Below are 14,207 nucleotides of genomic sequence, written 5' to 3'. Positions count from 1 at the left end.
AGGTGGAATTGAACAGGAGTTTATATATCTGTTCATAATTTACTGCGTTTTGATAATTACTGATGCGTATTTATGTCTAATGTTTTTACCATAGACACTACCTACAGCGATACGAAATTAATGAGCAAGAACAATGTACCTTAAGCTGTGAGAACCAATATACATCTAAATTGTAGATTCCAGACTTTTAAATCAAACAATGATAACCTACAGCAATACAAGAGATGTTTGAATGTGCGATGCTACAAAAACTTGAACCACGGGTAAAAACTGATTTAATAACGCCATAAATACGTCGAGGATGATCTCTTGTGGACATTTATATTTTCTTTTAGACTTTTAAAGAGTTGTTATTACAATGGAGCCTTTAGAATATTTGTCATGATAATGGATATAAATCAAAGTTTTTTTATAATTCATACTAATCCTGCTTTTGATTGTAATTGTTTACATTTGTGAATTGTCTTTATAAATAAACTTTTGTTAACTCTGCACCTGCAGACAAAAAAAAACACCTCCTCTTCTTAGAGTTGTGAGGAATAGTGTCAAAACATTTCATCAAGTTACTGACATTGTGCCTTTTAAGTATGGAACATGAAATAAGGGTTATATATCAGTGAGAGTTGATAATTATCTCGAAACTATTGCTGAGACATGTTCAGTAGGGTTAGGTAAATGGTCTAAAGAATTGGATAAAAAGCGCAACGACGACATATTCAATATCGATATACTGTACCAAAGTATACCAATGATTCATTCCCGAAATAAATATTATTGCAACCATCATGAATTTGAAGAGGAAAAAATTGACGTCTGATTATGTAACAAATTTTAGATAAAAATAAACGATATTTGACATCTAATTATATAACAAAATAAAACCATTATTCATTACCAAAATATTTACTTTATATGCAACATGCTTATAAGAATTGTATTCGCAACTTGCTAAATCTTCTACCAGAAGAGCAGAAGACCGTTTCCACAGCAAACAGTATTGACATAGCAACACAACAGGCAGTACTAACTGAAGCTTGACAACATCATATTTGACGATAAAAGCAGCTGGTATACATATCAAAATTATATAAATCTTGGCCAAACCCATGCTTCATTGTTCCGATTCAATGCCTAATCATTGTTTATCCCTTAAAACTTTGGCATCAATTTCTGTATTTATAATGACATTTTGGTCTTTATTTGACATAAAATCAAATTATCTAATTGTTGATAGTTTTTAATGGTATATATATGTCGCTGCCAAAATTGTATTAAAATGATAAAGTTAAATTTTATTATTTTCTCACAAATCTGCCGTTGTAATGTAATCAACGATAAAAAGTTTCCTGTGTGTAATTTTTCTGTTCTACCATTTCCTACTTTAACATGTCCACAAAAGGTAGTTGATAATAAAGATATTTTTCAATCAGCAAATCTATTTTGAAATTGTATTGCAATGTTACAAGAGAGCTAATTGCTACATAAAAAGGATAGAATATTGGCAGGAATTACCACAAAGAATGGATATTACCACAACAATCACCGACATCCGACTCTTAAAAAAAATAGATGTACAAAGACAAACAACAACGAACATGGTACAAAAAAATGTTGTCTATACAAGTAACTGTGTTTTCTAGACGAGAGGAAGGATTTATAGAGACACATCTCCTTTTGAAGGTGAGTACAAGAAGGCCAAGTTAAATATACTTAATGGCACCATGGACTATATCTATGTAACATATTATTTACCGACATTAACTTGTGAGCTTAATAATATATGATATATATATCCGATTGAAATAAATTAATCAAAAGGAATCATTTATTTTCATCACAGCTGGAACAGTTAAGAACAAAAAGTTATTTAGCTGTTAGATAAGACAAAATGATTGAATTTAAAAGCAAAACTTTATCTGTTTCAAAGAACTACAAATTAATACACATTTCCTAAATAAAAGGAAATAAAATATAAATAATTCAAAGAGAAAACTACCTATTATCAATAATTCTACATTTATATCCCGACCAGATAGATGACATACGTGTATTATTGAAACAAATGTTTGAACAGTAATAAATATTCAACAATATTAAAAATGAGAATGCGTAGCTCCACAATTGAAACCTACTTTGAACGTGTTAGAAAACAACAAACAATTTTCTAAAGATACCAGGCTGATAATGTTGTAAGACAGACGCACAATTACTCAGCACAAGACTATCAAGTGGCGCTGGAAATGAAACAGTTGTTGTAAAACCAAATCGATTACGAAGTTAAAAATGGCTGGTGGTAGAAAACCGTAGTGTTTCGAATGATTTTAACAAATAATGAATATCACATTTACAATTATATATAAACAATTTTAACGACTTGTCATGTCAGCACAGGAGCGCTTACTACTGGGGTATTGTTACACTCGGAGACGAAACGTCTATAAACAGTGGCATCAACTCAGTTATTGCCAAACTTATCAAAGGTTAACAGCCTTTAATATAGAATGGCATACACGCCCATCATTTCTTCAAGATTAACCAGTGGCGTTTGAGGCAAAACTAAGGGTACCCAAGAAGCGGTAAGCAAGAAAATCACACAACAGCTTCATTGTATAACGGTATAAATGAATTCGCTCTTACTTTTTAACATTATAGTTTAACTAATTAAATATTTTTGAAATGCCATCCAATATGGAGGTTCTTATGCAAAATTTAAATGGTCATGAGTTAAATCTTTTGACATCCTGCAGAAACAGCCGATGTTAGATATTTTGTTCCGTCTCTAAACATACCTGGATGTTATTCATAAAAGACATTCAGGGAACGTTCATTATATATTGCAAAATCCCTTTGCATTATTGGAGTAAACACTAGAGAACACGGCTCATATTGTGTATACTAATGCAATTGTTTGCACCTGTCCTAAGTCAGGAATCTGATGTTCAGTAGTTGTCGTTTGTTGGTGTGGTTCATAAGTGTTTCTCGTTTCTCGTTTTTTATATAGATTAGACCGTTGGTTTTCCCGTTTCAATTGTTTTACACTAGTAATTTTTGGGGCCCTTTATAGCTTGCTGTTCGGTGTGAGCCAAGGCTCCGTGTTGAAGACCGTACTTTGACCTATAATGGTTTACTTTTATAAATTTTGACTTGGATGGAGGGTTGTCTCATTGGCACTCATACCACATCTTCTTATATCTACTAACACAATTACTCAAGAACAGTGAGGATTTTGTTCAAAATATAAATTGTTCAAATTTCTATTGTTTGTTGTGGTATTTTTTACCAACCATTTCTGCGCAGATGAGACTGAATACTAGTAATTGCATTTCAGTTGAATGCAAGTGTCATTATTGATTTTACGCTCTATAGACGGGACAAGTATACCCTTTTTTCCGACAACTGGCATAACAATAAGTTCCTCCCATAAAAATACTCATAAACGTGGAAAAGAGGAATAACAACGGACAAGAGAAAACAAATTGATATAAAATCCTTGGTTTTCTTTACAAGTAATTAAGCGATCTGGAAAACATTACAATTATATAAAATGATTTTATTGCAATTGATCTGAAAATCTGCCTGTTTGAAGAGTTGCCTAATGAACCATGAATAACCATAACAATAACACTGTATGAAAAAAACACATCATTATTTGCCTGGAAACGACAACAATGTACCATAAACACTGTTAATTTCAACACCTGATATAGTAAAATGATAACCGTGAGCTGACATACTTTATATTCTGTTCAAAATTTGTTAAAATCCACATTATCATTACAGTTGAGTTAACGATTAATTAATCATAAAAGTTTTAAAACGATTTATGTGACGAGTTTTATTTATGCAGTGCATGCATTTTAATGGCAATAAATGGATAATTGAAGAATTGAACGATAAAGGTCTTGCATCAATGCCACGTTCATACTTTATATGAACTGGTATTGTTTACTTTTTAAAACTGCAGGAAATGAAATCGTTATTCAACATGCCATTCTAACTGTGACCATTGATAAGAGTAAACGATCACTTAATTCGATGCGAGGTACAAATGTACCATCTTGAAGTATTGAAAGATACTTATGTACATTTTAACCGATGTAAAATAAACCGCGTTCAGAAATACCATTAACATTCATTGTTTGCCTGCGGTTGCACTTGTTGCCATGAGTGTATTGGCAAATAATCTCAAATTTCTTTCGACTACAAGAGATTGACAGTTAGGTAATCAAGTTCGATTTCACGTGATTAGTTAAACAAATTGAAACTCAACAAAGATTGGAATCAACAATTGGATTAGAAACGACTTGGCTCGATAAAACATCTTGGCAATCAACAAAGACAAAGTTGATGATGCTGATTTGTTTTATCACTTCCAGTGGCAAATATGACAAACACTCCAGAACGATATGTTAATGTAATATGAATATGAACCCAGTTTTGTACTAGACAGATTCGCTGAGCTGAATTTTTAACGTGCTGATTCAGAAAGTACATGTTTTCGGACACATTATTCTGATTCCAATCTGATCTGGTTGTTTTTTTTTCTGAATGCCGTAGAAGCAGAAGATAAAAACTTCCAATTCTTATGAACGACCCGACCTGCATCGAACCCGCAACCTCACTCAGCATTCCAAGAGAGCGCGCTGCTACGTGACTACTGATGAAGTACGAAACAATGAACCTGAGTTATAAAATCAACGGAACCAATTTTATTGCGCTTTTCGACAAAATATGTTAATTTTCTTTGATGATGCTCGAGGTAAAAACATTTGAAAAACCAAATCTTATATAAACGTTGACGAGAGAGTTTATCTATGTATGCTGGTTTTGAATCTCACTAAAGCATGGATGGCATAGAAACGAGACCAATTTCCCTCTTCACATATTTGATAAGCATATTTAAATTAACTAATTCAGCATTTGGCAGCTAGTGATTTTTTTTTTAAATTTGTTATCATTTGTTTGGAAAACTTTTTCAAGTTCTTACCTCTTATATTCGTACGGTAAAACTGATGAAAGAGAATAAAGAAAATGTCACTTGTAATTTTTTTGTATGACGTATCTTACTCTTTCATCTATATAAGTACATAAGGTCAATTTCGTTCAATAATGGATACCTTTGTTCCTTGTGGATAAGATTTATTTACAAACAAAACAACAAGTTTGATCAAAACGATTTTGTTTCAATAAATAAATTAAAAAAAACATCAAAACAAACAATACCAAATCATCGTTTAATTCATTGTATGGTAGCGTGAATGTTATTCAATTCAAAGATGTAGCATTACAGTAATAATAGATGTTTACAAATAATTTCATCCACAGCATTAAAGGTGATACACTGGCTAATGTATACCAAAGTATGTATGTTGCATCTAAATGTACGTCTATATAATTCGTCTCATATTTAGCCCAACAATGTTAGACCTGCAAATTTGCGTTATCAAATTTCTTTTCTTCTCTCAGCGAGACTCGAACTCTTGCTTCTTTGACATCGTGGCAACAATGCCTGCAGTAGACCACTCGACCAACTAGGCTATATAGAAATTTAGCTTTCTATGTCGATTTCTGCCTTTCCTCGTCTTTTCCATGCCCGATAAATCATATTGGCAATTAACAAAGATGAGAAACAACTAAGCTCCATAAAAAATATTGGTAATCAATAACGATTAGAAACGACCTGGCTCGATCAAACATATTGGCAATCAAAAACAAAGATTATAAACGACCTAGCTCGATAAAACATATTGGCAATCAACAACAAAGATTATAAACGACCTAGCTCGATCAAACATATTGGCAATCAACAACGAAGATTATAAACGACCTAGCTCGATCAAACATATTGGCAATCAACAAAGAAGATTATAAACGACCTAGCTCGATCAAACATATTGGCAATCAACAACAAAGATTATAAGCGACCTAACTCGATCAAACATATTGGCAATCAACAACAAAGATTATAAACGACCTAGCTCGATTAAACATATTGGTAATCAACAACAAATTTTAAGATTATAAACGACCTAGCTGAATAGAATATTTTGGCAATCAACAAAAAAGAATATAAATGATCAAGCTCGATAAAACATCTTTGCAAACAAAAAAGATTAGAAACGTGACAAAACAAAGACGATGTGCATAATGATCTGGTGCTAATATCAAGTGACAAATACTATATGCATAATGATCTGGTGCTAATATCAAGTGACAAATACTATATGCATATCAGGACGAGAACATGTTATAGTGATATGAATATAAAACATATTTTGAACTAGACATACTTGCTGCGTTGGATTTTGTTACGTAATAGTTCACAATGTATATATACGCAGGAAGACATATCTTCCTACCAGGACACATTACTCGGAGTCCGAGCTAACAAGTTTTTGATTTTACTCCTTCAGGCCGCGTGCATAGTAAAGAAACAGCAAATACCAATGTTAGTTGAACCTGTCCGGGATCGAACCAAATAGACGACGCCCCGCAGTACTCGAGGCAAGCGGTACTACGAGTCCATCGAGAAAATATGAAACAATGAACAAGATCACAAATCAGTTGATGCTGAGTTTAAATTTTACTTACATAGATCACATACTATGATAGAACATTGGTGAATATTGAAAAAAAATCAAAACTTTTGTTAATTTGTTTTGATTAACTTTACAAAGTGACTTACCTCTAAGCTTTGTACGACCAAACTGCTGAAACAGAGTAAAGAAATGTCACACGCATTATTTATCAAATAACGTATCTTATTCCTTCATCTATATAAATACATATGATTAATTTAATTCAATAATGAACTCCATTGTTCCCTGGGGATAAGATTTTTATCCAAACAAACCCACGAGTTTGATCAATATGATTTTGTTTCCCTAAATTGAATAAAATCAACACTACAAACAATACCAAATCGTGTAATTCATTGTATGGTAGTGTCTATGTTATTAAATTCAAAGTTGTTGTATTTCAGTCATTATAGATGTTTACGGATAATTAATATATTATATTCTTACCCCCAACATTAAAGGTGATACACAAGCTTATTTATACCATAGTATGTATAATATGTCTCTGGTAAGTGCGTTGCACCTATATTAAAAAATGAAAAGGTTCTTTTTTTTTATCTTTATATTTATAGGTGCAAAAACGTTGTCATTTCTTAAACATATATGCTGCTATCTGAATCTTCTTTCCAGTTTCACGTCAAGAACAATATTAACTTTTGCCAATAAAGAAAATCTTATCTTTTAATATATTACCTATAGAAAGATTAAAGTTTCAAATGTTCTATCAATTTAATATTTTATTATTAAGGAATACAAAGCGTTTGACAGGAATTATGTAGAAAATGGCCCCTTCCGACCTTTTCTCATTGCTTCATTTTCTTTTTTGTTGTCTTTTTAAAGCTTTTTGTCTTTTTTTCAAATAAGTAAACAATTATATAAAATTTGTTAATTTCTTTTCGATATTTGATTTGTTTGCGTACGTTTATGATATTTGTTTATGTGTTCGTTGCCTCATGCAAGTGTTTTATAATATACAGCTAATAAATGGAGACGTCTTGTGCAAGTTTGGATAACTTGTGTCACCTTCTTTTATAAATTATCTAATATTTTGATATCTGCTACTTTCATAAAATAACAAGAATTGTCGAAACAACTGCCCTAAACTATATGTTACTGGCGTGAATTTTCGTTTTATACTGTTATGTTAGATAATATCTGTTCTATTATACACAGATACTAAATAGAGATGCATCTTGATAAAGAGTTGATACTTCAAGCAAGGTTAGAGTCCACTTTAAACGTCTGCAGTTTGTTCATTTAGAAATGCAATCTTCATACTACGTGTGCATTTGTAAGTGTTTTTGTGATATAGTTTTTAAAATAGAATATTTAGATCCATTTGCATTGAATTTGTAAAAGGCAATTATTTCTTTGATGGAAATGTGTACCTTGATTGACTACAATGTGTTTGAAAATACCATTGAAAGTGCATTATCAAATATATATCAGTACTTTAAATTTTATTTTTTAAACGTTTGATTTCTTGAATAATAAAAACACAAAATGACAAATTATCATAAATATAGGACAGTACAACAGACCACAACAAAACCCGAATCCTTTAAATTAAAAAAAAATAGACGTACAAACAAAAACAAAAAAACAAAAAAACCCCAAAACACCGAACTCTATACGTATACATGTTCACTACACTAGCGTGATACAATCATCTGTAGTGCACATGTTATGTCCACATCATATTTAATAATATTTTGTTATTTAGATTAAATCTTGTAATAAAAACAATAATTCATAAGATATTTGAATATTTGTATCTTAAAGACAATCGAACTTTTTCTAAAATTACGACATTTGGTTTGGTTCCTTCTTCTTACATGTATCAATACTCGTTTTTGCTAATTCTATAAAAAATACAGTTTCGAATCTTTTATTAGCATTGACAATTGTATTTTATAATCAAGAATAGTATAACACAATATTGTCAGACACTCAAGAACAGACACGAAGCCGTGCCAGATTGTCATGTGCAGAAATTCGAATACTTTTCGAAAACGACAAAGCTGGTGAAATGCGAAGGAATTAAATTGATCTTAAGTCTTTGGAAGCTTTGCTAATCGTATGACGTATTAAAACACGAATCCATCATTCGTCTTCAACACAAGAATCAGCTGCTTCTAAATAATTTATGTGTATTCCATATATCATCATTCGATGAATATTCGAGTAAGTCAAAGTACCTGTTTCTGGTATCGTTTCAGCTATATGATAAGATTTCCCTAAGTCAACATCTGTGAATTTTGCTATTCATTTGAAAACATATATATGTGGTTGGAATGCCCATGAGACAACTCGCCCCAGTAACACAAAAGAAGAGGATGAGACAACTCGCCCGTGTAACACAAAGGACGAGGGTGTAAATGGAGCAACCAAAAATATAGAGTTCAGTCTCTTATCACGGCTTTTGTCAAAACTATCATTAGTGTAGTGATCGACGTAAAGACGATATTAAACAGAACAAACACAGGGCAATTACAGAAAATACAAGAAGTCTTAGTAGGGCAAAACTAATAAACTGTGATAATTTTTATAAAATAGAATACATAATGAGAATTAAGGGGGGAAATCTCTCATAAACGTAAAAAATAATGGCATACACCGCAAGCACGGGGAAATATTCTACTGTATCCATACATCACGACAGACAAACCCTGTCACCAATATAAAAATAAGGGTTAATATAAATGTTCTGTATGTCTGTACACCAGTCTCGTTACATTTTTGTACTTCGGTTTGTCTCGTTTGTTGTAAGACAATCAGGGAAAGTTCTTCAGATTGAAAGTCAAAGTTTTTACTATTTTGATAAGCAAAGTTTATACACTTTCAAATAAAAAAACATATATGAGTCAATTTATTTCAATAATAACTACCATTGTTCCCTGGGGGATAATATTTTAAACCAGATGAAATCACAATTTTGATCAAATTGTATTTTGTTTCAGTTAATTAAGTACAATGTGAACTTTACAAAGTACAAATGAATATAATATTCATTTCATATATAATACATTGTTTATTTTCATTGATTTGTGCATTTGTTGGATGGCAGACTTAATCAAATTAATTTTGCTCGAATTATGCCATAAAAGAGGACACAAATGACAATATTGGCCGTCAGAGAGACATGATGACCGTAATGAATTTCGAATATTAAATAAATGGGCAAAGACGGAAAGGCAATACAATTCCATAAATAACTTAAGCACTGTTTTATATCACACATAAGTGTCAATCTGCTCTCGTTTTGTCATCTTCGTTTTGCTTTTCTACGTAGGTAACTCGAAAGATTCTGCGCCCTCTATCGGTCAATGCCCGCTAGAGGCGAATGTAGCGATAGTGAGTCGGAAAATAACGACTGGAATAGTCGGATAACAACGAAAGTCGTTATTATAGTGAACGATTCAAAACTATCATGTCAAAATTATTTCGTATTAAAACATACATACCTAGAGTCTGTTTAATGCAGGTAAATGCACAAAGTAGGATAAATATAGACATATATATATATATATATACATGTTTAATCTCATAAATCTCAAGAAGGAGAAACAACTCTCTCTGGTCTCAAGAAAATAAACAACTAACATATTTGATAGGTATCGGATCGTCTTGATATATATATATATATATATATATATATATATATATATATATATATATATATATCGATAGTTCGAATCTGACTCGTCTATATTAGGGACGCCTAACATTACAGATATTCTCTAATATTACATTAATTAATCTTAAAGGTTTGAATGCATTGGCATAACACATTATTGACAGCAGCTTGATTAGGACAGCATTTTTTTTCAAACTTGCTACAGAAAAACTTTAATCAAGACCACATTATAAATATTTTAAATAAATATATATGTAACATGTTGAGGAATATACTGTTATATGTATATATACATGTATATGAAATTATACACGTTATTTAACGTTTAAACGAACTGAAGTCATTGATTCATTTTTTTTTCAACGAAATACTGCATAACACTAGGGACCATTAAAATACAATCAATACATGTAAGAAACATCTGTCAGTTTAACTGTTTTGAAATACGAGGCTAGAAGGAAGGGATTGACACGCACATGTTATTTTGTATTCTTAACTCGCCAATTGAAACAATTATTATAAACATCCTACTGACCAGCTTTTTAAAATGTCGACTTGTTTTCACTGAGCTTCTTTACACGTTTTATGCGAAAATGACTGCATACTTGATTTGTGAATCGTTTCTTTTTCTAATAAAGATTGTTTTTGTCACTAACTGCATCAATTTCAACAATCTTTGTTGTCACACTAGTGTCCGAAAAGTGAATGAGCTTCAGTAATTGTATATCATTTTCATTTTAACTAAATAAGTGATAAAGTAGATAATTTTTGTTACAATAAGTTGATAATAATCTAAGTAAATATTGTGTTACAGTATGCTGATAAAAATCTTTAAAAATAATTTGTGTTACAGTTCTTCATTCTTTGTTATTTTCAAAACTTTTAACGTTAATTTAGAAAAATTAAGAAGTTAAGAATCCATGTCACATCATTGCCCTCTTTAATGGAGTCATATATATAATATCTACGAAATGTCATTCTAGTTAGGAAATTTGGACTGATTTTTTTATTTCGGAACCGGAATCTAAAATACAGTTTTTGTACTTGTATAAAAGACCTGAGATACGTTTTTTTAAGATTTGTATAACATAAAAAATATTCATCAAGAAATACTTTCTTCAATGAATTTTGTTCTTCCTATCATAATCAATTCAGAATAAATAATGACCATGCCTTTTCCTATTTCATATATTTTCCATGATTCAGAAGAAGTTGTTGCAATATAACCGCAATACGTAGGTCAGAGGTCAAGATCAGGATAGCCTAAAGTAGTAAAAGTGCCTTAGGAAAATATTGAAATTACTACATATAACTTGCCTCTTACGTCCGATTTTCATCACTGATGCACTGACAGGTGATTTTCATTTCTGATGCACAGGTTTCAAATAAAAAGAATGAAAATGTCAGGGTACTTATGAACACATGTATTCAAAGTAAATGGGATTGCAAGGTTTTCTCCACGCTGCATCTCTTCTTCTTATATGATATATATTTGTTTAAGTCACCCCTTTACTGACCGCATCATGATTTGGTTGACGGTTATAGAGATACTAGATTAAAGATGGCAGTGGATGTGTTCTAATAGGCGTAATCACAATCCCGTCCTCTTTTCCTCAATTATGATATCCCCGAATGCGGTTTGTCACCAAATATCTTCTTGTTATGAGCAACACCTAGGATGCCACCAGTGGAGCAGAATCTGTTTACCCTAGCTCCCGGAGCAAATGAGATCACTCTCTGGTTTCTGGTAGGGTTCGTGCTCGCAGTCTTTAATTTTTTGCTGTTTGGTGTTTGTAGACGTTGTCTTCTCGTCATTTTTCGTTATGGTTATGGTGTTGTCTGCTTTTCTTCAACTTATATTTTCATATTGTTCCATTTTTATCTTCTGTCTTTTTTAGCTCACCTGCCCATAGGGCCAAGTGAGCTTTTCTCATCACTTGGCGTCCGTCGTCCGTTGTTCGTCGTCGTCTGTTGACTTTTACAAAAATATTCTCCTCTGAAACTACTAGGCCAAATTTAACTAAACTTGGTCACAACTATCATTGGGGTATCTAGTTTAAAAAACTTATCCGATTACCCAGCATGACAATCAAGATGGCCGACACGGCTAAAAATAGAACATAGCTTGGGTAAAATACAACTTTTGTCTATTATCTTGAAAACCGTTATAAATAGAGAAAATCTGACAGAAACAGATAAGTTCAGAATGTTGAGCTCTACCAATTGTCCATACACGTCGAAACTGTCAGACGACTTCTTATAGGATTTATTGCCCTTAAATGGCAAATGTTACCACTTTTTTCATGTTTGCTATTATCTTGAAAACTATAGTAGATAGAGAGTAACTTTGAATTGCAAAAATAATCAGCAAGACAAGTTCTACAAATAAGTATACAAATGGTCGAAATCGTCAGTCGATTCTTTACTAGAGTAATTGCCTTTTTATCACGATTTTTACCATTTTTTTTTGCGTCTTAAAAATTATGATAGATAGATAGAAACTTAAATAAGCAAAAAACATCAGCAAGACAAGATCTACAATTAAGATAATATGAAGGAAATTGTCCGACAACTCCTTATTGGAGATATTGCGCTGTGATGACGATTTTCACCATTTGTTTTTGCATTTTGCCTTATATGTTAAAAATTATAATAGATAAGTTAACACTTTAATTCACAAAAATGATCACCAAGGCAAGATCTACTAGCAAGTCAATTTTTTCCAATATAGTTAGTAGACTGTCACTCTTTATAGGAGTGATTGCCTTTAAATGATGATTTTTTTTTACCCTCTTTTGTGTTTTGAGCAAAAACTAAAGAAGATAGAGAGAAACCAAACAGATTAAATGATCAGTAATACAAGATCAACAAAACAGAGATTTTTGTCATGAATTCTATTCTCGTCTACAATGTTGGAGAGTGTCATTTGATGAATATGCACATAGACCATGGTGAGCGACACCGGCTCTTTAGAGCCTCTAGTTTTATAAACCGATAAACCGTAAGAAGTGTATAAAGTAATTTTGTTAATGTAATACGCATTGAACGCACAAGCAGGTGTTTTAGAATATTAATTGGCTGTAAACGAAATGGCAGCTCGACACATCTCCCTCTGTATCCTCATTAAACGTGACAACATTTTTATTTATTTATTATTATTTCAAATTCCATTGGGAGGAATAATCCGATCCCGAAAAGATAATGTGTAGAAATGATCATGATGAATAAATCAGAGCTTTACTAATTACGTGGTGTGATTTACAAAGATCTAAATTGTTTTACAAGGCACAGTGACCTCAAAAGAAACGCAATTTGTGCAACTGTGTGTGCATGTACGGAACGACTTTCTTAATTATGCAATACACAAAGACGATAAATGACTATAACACGTGGTTATTTATTCAAATTTCGTGTTTCGTTTTAATTATGCTATTCTTGCATGCACCTCTAACGCAACGAGAACCAGTAATTATTACAACAAAGATATGTGCAATTCATTTGTTATGCATCTAACAAACAGCTCTTGGATAGGTTGAAGTATAAATTTTCACAATAATCTGTTTGCCAAAAGAAGAACTTGGAGTCCGACCGTGAAATGTTTCTATTGTTTCAAACGAAAACAGTTTGTATATTCTATAAAGAATTAAATGAGTATCCCATGACTTGTCACGATTGAAAAGAAAAAGAGCTTTCAAATTGGTTAATTCTATTTCTGCAGAAGGCCAAGTTTCCCTCCGCTTTAATTGAAGGCATTTACACACATTGCATGCAATATGATAGCCGGAATTAGCACATGTTGATAGGAAAAGGTGCAGATATGGCAACAATTAACACTGATATCTTGTAGAAATTCGCAAATCTTATTTTTATACGACAGCAAAAAATTTGCGTTCGTATACTGCTATCATGTCGTCGTCGTCGTCGTCGTCCGAAGACATTTGGTTTCCGGACAATCACTTTGGTATAAGTGAATGGATCTCTATGAAATCAAA

At 31.9% G+C, this 14,207-nt stretch overlaps 1 protein-coding gene across 4 annotated transcripts in view; it reads right to left on the bottom strand.

The window, feature by feature from the left end:
- The window catches only part of LOC127710089 (FMRFamide receptor-like), an 84,943-nt gene that overhangs the window by 44,119 nt on the left and 26,617 nt on the right, over window positions 1-14,207 (bottom strand). For 2 of the 4 annotated variants that reach the window (XM_052215838.1, XM_052215837.1), the window contains exon 2: window positions 6,686-6,707. The exons of the other annotated variants lie outside the window; for them this stretch is intronic. The gene's annotated coding sequence lies outside the window, so the exon portion shown is untranslated. The remainder of the gene's footprint in view (window positions 1-6,685; window positions 6,708-14,207) is intronic. 4 annotated transcript variants of the gene reach the window in all.

Source organism: Mytilus californianus, unplaced genomic scaffold (assembly GCF_021869535.1).
Source record: "Mytilus californianus isolate M0D057914Y unplaced genomic scaffold, xbMytCali1.0.p SCAF_7, whole genome shotgun sequence".
NCBI classification, from domain to species: Eukaryota; Metazoa; Mollusca; class Bivalvia; order Mytilida; family Mytilidae; genus Mytilus; species Mytilus californianus.
Note: the sequence above shows the minus strand (reverse complement) of the source record. Positions and strands in the feature narration are given on the sequence as shown.